General features: G+C 42.0%; 1 long non-coding RNA gene across 1 annotated transcript in view; it reads right to left on the bottom strand.

Moving 5' to 3' along the window:
• Positions 1-448: 448 nt before the first annotated feature.
• Positions 449-6,691, bottom strand: part of LOC109320604 — an 18,207-nt gene continuing 11,964 nt past the window's right edge. The window contains exon 3 of the long non-coding RNA XR_002103823.1: positions 449-463. This is a non-coding gene — a long non-coding RNA (uncharacterized LOC109320604). The remainder of the gene's footprint in view (positions 464-6,691) is intronic.

Genomic DNA, 6,691 nt, shown 5'->3' on the forward strand with positions numbered 1-6,691 from the left:
GGGAAACAGTGACTTCCCCAATGCCTGCTGATCCCCCCCTGACTAGTTTATAACAGGCCACAAGATCCCCCCTCAGCCTTCTCTTTTGGAAGGGTCCTCATACGGCCTGCCCTGCTGTCCCCTGATCATACGAGTGGCCCTCCTCTGGACCCTCTCCATGCTGTCGACATCCCTCTTTTCATAATGAGAAGGGGTCCACAATTGAATTCTTTATTCTGAAGTAAGTGTGCTCTCTAGATCAGAGGCTGTAATGGAGCTGATGGTCTGTGTGGTAAATGAGAGATTTTAAATGAAGGAAGATAAGGCTGCAGTAATAATTAAAGTGTAACTGCAGAGGGAAGGGTGGAGGGCATTGTATCAAATGAGAACTTTGGTTACTGAAACAAATGTCAGAGCTTTTTGATTACTGCAGCTTAGTGATTCTTAACCAGTGTACCATGACACCCTGGGTTGGCTTGAAATCCTTTCAAGGGTGCCACAAGGTGCCATGTGGTGTTAGAACTGCTGGGTGTGCAAACCATGATTCACCAGATTGACCCAGAGTTTTCAAATAGGAATTCACAGCGCTAAAAACATTCTGATCTGCTGTGGTCCTTCTGTGCTCTTTGCAACAGAATTATCCTATTATTTTTCTGAAAACAAAAAAGAAAACTAAGAGCTAGCGATTTCCAAGGGATGCCTTGAGTTTAAAAAAGTTACTTCTGTATCTTCAGCTAATGACTAACGAGTGCTGCTTATTTAAAAAAAAAACAAGGTCAAGAAGCTTCAAGTACCTCCTGTCTGGAAAGAACTGATATAATACATGGCTTGCCCATTTAAAAAACTGCTGCTTTCATTTTGTACCAATACATGATGAACTTGAAAACCTGCTTTGTTAAAGTTTATGTAATTATCTAAAGTATGTGCTGGATCTTATGTTTGGATAGCACCTAGAACAACATAGCATAGCGCAACCTGGTTGGGTCATTGTGGTGCTATCATAATATAAAAGGCAATAAGCATAAAGCTTTTGAGAGAAGACATCCACATTTTTGTAGCTCTTGTTTCTCCAGAGCACAGGGGCATTAGATATAACGTCATCTTACTTTTTTCCAGTGTTACAAGCTGATGTAACTTTTCAGGTCCAACTATTTTACCATTGCATGAAAAAATAATTGTAGTATTGTTTTAAAGAATATTTACACAAAAATGAAGAACCACATCTATCTGTGGTAAATTGATGTAAATGCATAATAGGAATAAAGTGTCTTTGAGAGTATAAATGACTCGACAGTTACTGTTTAAAATTGAAAAATGTTTCACTTCTAAATACTAAACTCAAGGAGCAAGGCCTAATTAGTGCTATGTCTTTATTTCATTTCCACAGAATCTTCTGCAGTCTCTTGGGTTGGGGGTGTTTCAGGAAGAGTTGGTTTTTTTTGTTTGTTTTTAAATAAAAGCCCAGGGATTTCACAGAATTAAGGAAGTTTTTGGAAATGGAGTTGACTCCATATGTACAATTGAATTTAGATTACAAAATGTGGATGAGAGGTGCATGTGACTACACCATTTTGATACTTTTAAAAAACATTTATGACTAGTCAGGAGACCTTGCTTAAAGGTGTCTTTTTAAGGCATGGGCTCTCTAGGTTTTGGCACCATTTCATAATGCAGAGTTTGTTTGTTTTTTCTGATTTCTGTGGAAAAACTGTGAAGTATTTACGAGTTTGCTTAGCTGAGCAACTTCCAAGAAACCACTTTTTTCTGCTTTAGATTTGGATACAGTTCATATAAGAATAGTCATGTCAGTGATGTGTACTGTAAATGTTTTATATGGCAATCGTGCAAAAAAGTTGTTTTCTTCTCCTCAGGGTCTTTGCGTTAATATTAGCAGAGACTGCAGTGAAACAGGGATGGGAGGATTAAACTTGGTTCTAGTGTCCCTTAGCTGGGGACTTGTCTATAAAAGTAGTGAAGCTTCTATGATGCCAGGTGATTTTTTTTTTAAGCCTCTTTACTTAAATTAGTGCAAACTGTAGTCTTGTTTCTGTTTGGTTTAGACCTGTTCTAGTGTATTTTTAGTCATTTAGGGAACTGATTAAGAAGTGTCTTCACAGAGAGTTGCACCTTAAGTTAAATTAATGCCACTTCCTTGTGCAGACAAGGTCCAAGACCCTTGATGGTATAAGGTGATGTAAGATGCTGTATATAAGATAGCATGGTATGGAAACTAGCACTGTCAAAAATACTTAACTGTACTGGGTGTTTTTATTTTGTAGTACATTTTCAGAAGCTGAGTACTAGAATAAATAACCTTGTTGCTATAGTAGCCTGATTAACTTAGAGAAAAATTACATTTATTTCTTGATCCTTCAAACAGTGAACTTTCTAAAGGCTGCTTACAACAGAATGAACTAGCAGCTTTCTCACTTGCAGACAATCTTCCTCTGTCCTTCATCAGCAGCTTGCTTGCCTTGAGATTAGGAGTTCTGCTCATAGGCCAACCAATATGTAGAAAACTGTCCTCCTAATAAATGTTGTTATTCTGATCTCTAGTTTAGGTTGTGGTACTCGGAGTTAACAAATATTTTTCATTTTATGCATGCATCTATCTGATGTGACTGATCTCATTAAATACATGTGGTAATCATATGACTGGGTGTACAGCCTGTACCTCCTTCCAGTTGGTTCCTGTAGTCCTCAAACCAGTGATGACAGAGTACATATTATCTATGTTAATCATGCTGTGAATTTCAGGGTTCTTCAGTTTTTCCCCCCTTTACAAAAGGGTCAGAGGAATGATAGGAGTAGCATAAGGAGAAGCATAGTTGGATTCTAGTAAGAAATCAGCTGAAGAAAGAAAAGCAAGTTTTTAGACAAACCTGTAGTACTATTGAGTTTTACTAACTGAGGCTTGACAATATACCTGGTGTGTGTATGGATGGCTCCCATAATTTGAGAGGAGTTAGCTCTACAATGAAGACATTTAGGTGGTCAACAAGAGGCTAGGGGCTTTTAGAGCGGGGATATGAGGGATGGCATGGTAACTGGAGCACTCGCTGTTGGGAGACCTGCGTCATCGTTAACTTCCTGTGTAATGCACTTCAAAAGGGTATTGAGGTGCTTGAATACCACAGTGATGCAAACTGTGTGGGTACTAATTCCAGGAAGGAACCTGTGGAAGGACCTTGAAAAAGAATAGGAAAACTATCTCTTCAATCTTCAAATTTATATAGGGGTTAGAATGGATGGTAAGCTGAATGAGTCAAAACTGTGCTCTTGTTGTAAAAGAGCCACTAGGATACTGGCTTGTGTTAACAGGAGTGTTGTCTGCAAGTTGAGGGAAGTGATTCTTTTACTATATGCAGCACTGGTGAGGCCTCATCTGGAGTACAGTGTCCACTTTTAGGCACTTCTCTAAGAAAGATGCAGACAAATTGATGAGTCCAGTGAGGGGAACAGCAAATGATTTATGAAACATAGTTTACGAGAAAAGGCAGGAAGAGCTAGGATTATTTGGTCTGAAAAAGAGAAGACCGAAGATTGATAAATCTTGAAATACAAAAGGATTGTTATAAAGAGGATGGTGATAAATTATTCTTTGTGGCCACAAGAGACAGGACAAGGAATATGGTCTTAAATTACAGTGAAGGAATTTAGATTAGATATTAGATTTTATTTTTTTTCAAACCACGAAGTTGTGTTAAACCCTGGAACAGATAACTGGGAGAGGTTATGGAATTTCTGTCTTTGGACGTATAAAAGCAGGTAGATGTATGCTGGGAGGATGATGGTTTAGGTGGAGATGATCCTACCTTGAGCAGCAAGTCAGACTTGATGAACTCCAGAGGTTCCTTCCCCCCTGTTTTCTCTCTGATTCAGTGACCATAATGGAATCAGGACTGTTACATTTTAGCTAATTTCAGTTGTCTGACATGGCAAACTTTTCAGTAATAACTTGTTTTATCTTTTTGGCTTTCCTTTTCTCTTGTTAAGATCTGTCATATCTTATTTAGAAACGTGGATAGTATTCACTAACAGCGTATGTCTTTTAAAAATATTTAAAAGATTATGAACTAGTACTTTTCTTTGGTCAGATGTCAGACCTTTATTTTTCTGAACTTTTCACTTCCAGATATGTAAATAAATAATCTCTGTTCACTATTAAGTAGTATGGTGATCGTAGAGTAGTAGGGCTATACAGGACCTCCAAAGGTCATCTAGTCCAAGCCCCTGCCTGAGGCAGGATCAACCCTAGCCAAATCATCGTATATGAATCTGTTGTCTAATGTATGTTAGCAAAACTACACACACAACCACAAGACATAACAGCTTAATTTGCCACAGGTTAAGGTGAGGAACCATGGTGGCCAATGTTAGTGCTTGGATCTCTCAAGCATGTTGTAACAACTTTTGTAGCAGCATAAGTCCCCTGATACAGAGCAAGGGAACCTGTGTGTCATCCCCCACCCCCCATCTGTCCATGAAGTAAAATGCTTTACAGACTCCAAAACTGGCCATCAGTCAGAGTTTGTATCCTCTAGCTAGGAACCTCTGCGTTTGTCGCAGCAGGAGGATTGGCACACCCCAGTCAAAACCCTAGCCCTGGCTCCAGCCAACCCCCAGTACTAGGGGTGCACCAATAAAGATTTTTTTTGACTGATACTGATGGCCGGTTATTAACCAGCCATATCAACTGATACTGATCCAAGTGCTGATATGCAGCCCAGCAGCTTGGAGAATAGTGTCCGGCCAGTAAGGCCGTGGTGGGGAGGGGGCATGGGGTGGCAAATCAAGGCCCCTATGGTGAGAGAGGGAACGGGGCTGGAGCAGGCACTGCCCAGCCAGGGCAGGACAGGGTATGGGATGGAGCTGTGGATGGCTTGTCCTTGGGGAAGGGGGGTGGCTCCTGCTGATGTGTGCACCCCCAGGGGAGGCATGGAGGGGCATATGTCCACTGGATTTTTTCACAGGGTGAGGGTAGGCTGTATACCATGGGCTGGGGGATGCACTGACCTCTTCCCAGCAGGGTTGCTGGGCTGGGGGCTATGCTTGGGGCGCACAGTGGCGCTGGGAGGGGGGTGCTATGGTGTGGACTGTGGTCACCCCAGAATTCCTTGTAGTCCTTCCCTCCCCCCCCAGCAGTGCCACTGCCTGCCCCACACCCAAGCACAGCTCTGGCCCAGCATCCCCAACAGGATTTGCCTGGCACAGCCCCTGGCCTCAGCCTGTGGTAGGCAGCATGCCCTTGCCCCGTGCGCAAATCCAGGGGGCATGTGCCCCCATGCCTCCCACCCAGGGCAGGTGTATGCAGTGGTGGGAGCTGCACCCCGTGGACTAGCTTTCTGCAGCTCCATACCATGTCCTGCCCATGCTGGGCAGTGCCTGCCCCTGCCCCAGCCCCACTCCCCACCTCACCATGGAGGCCTTGATCTGCTCCCCCACCACACGACCATTCCCTCCACCTCACCACTTTCCCTCCACCGACTTACCAGCCAAACATTGATCTCCAGGCTTCTGGGCTGCATTCCTGGCCATGTTTGTGTTGCGGCTGCATGCATGCACACAACATTTATTAGTGACATTTTGGACACATCAGCCAAAAAACCCCAATTGCCGATAACATCAATTTTCCTTTTATCAGTGCTGATACGATATGGACCGATATATTGGTGCACCACTGCCCAATACTTCTGAGGAAGGTAGACAAAAGAATCCCCTTACATGTAGCTGTAGAAGTGGGAAGAAAAAAATCCTTCTTGGCCCCATGTGACAATCAGCAAAGCCCAGAAGCATGGGAAATACCCATAGTAGAACATAGGCAATATAATTGGAGAACTGAGTGAAGCAGAGAGGCAGGAGAATCCTGATTTTTTTTTTTTTTTCCACACCCCTCCACCCACCCACCTCAGGAAACATAATCGTATATAAAGCATTGATCCATCTATTCCTGAGATTAAAGTACTGTATGTAATCTTAGTGTGCAGTGGGGAGAATAGCTGCTTTAATGATAATGCACAACAAGCTCCAACATTTATTTGTGTAATTAAAGAATTTACATATTACAGCAAGCCAACTAAAGGAGTTTCAATCCAAGAAACTTCAATAGCAAGACAGGCTTTGTGCAGAACCTTCAAGTTGGGACTGCTGTTTTGTCCCTCAGGATCAATACTGCAACTTGGATTCTTCAGGAAAGCTGAAATACCGAAAGGCCAGTAGGCAGGAGGCTGTTGACTTAAAACACTTACCAAGTGTCATTTGAAATTCACTTTGTCAGAACATATCACATGAATTTAGATGGCGCTTGAAAGTGCTTCTGTTCAGTATTGCTGTACAGAATGAGAATTCAGGAAACCATGCTTGGTTTAACACTGACTGCATTTGTATGCATAATTGTTACTATGTGTGATGGGAGCAAGAGAGGAGGTTTGATTTTTGGTGACATTTGTAACTTTTTTCATTTACTAAAATACATTATCCAAGTAGGATCCATTCAGGTTCAGAAATCTATTTTTATTTTTAAATCTCATTACAAAATACTCCAGCGTGTTTCTGCTGAAGGGATTACTTATGATAGTCTGTTAAAGAGCAACATTACTGCACTAGGGTAAGCCTATAATGGTATTATAGAATCATAGAAGTAGGGTTGGAAGGGACCTTGTATATCTTCAAGCCTGACACCCCGCCTGGGTGGGAGAAAAAGACTGGACTC

Source organism: Crocodylus porosus, unplaced genomic scaffold (genome assembly GCF_001723895.1).
Source record: "Crocodylus porosus isolate Cpor-Errol unplaced genomic scaffold, CroPor_comp1, whole genome shotgun sequence".
In the NCBI taxonomy this organism is placed as follows: domain Eukaryota; kingdom Metazoa; phylum Chordata; order Crocodylia; family Crocodylidae; genus Crocodylus; species Crocodylus porosus.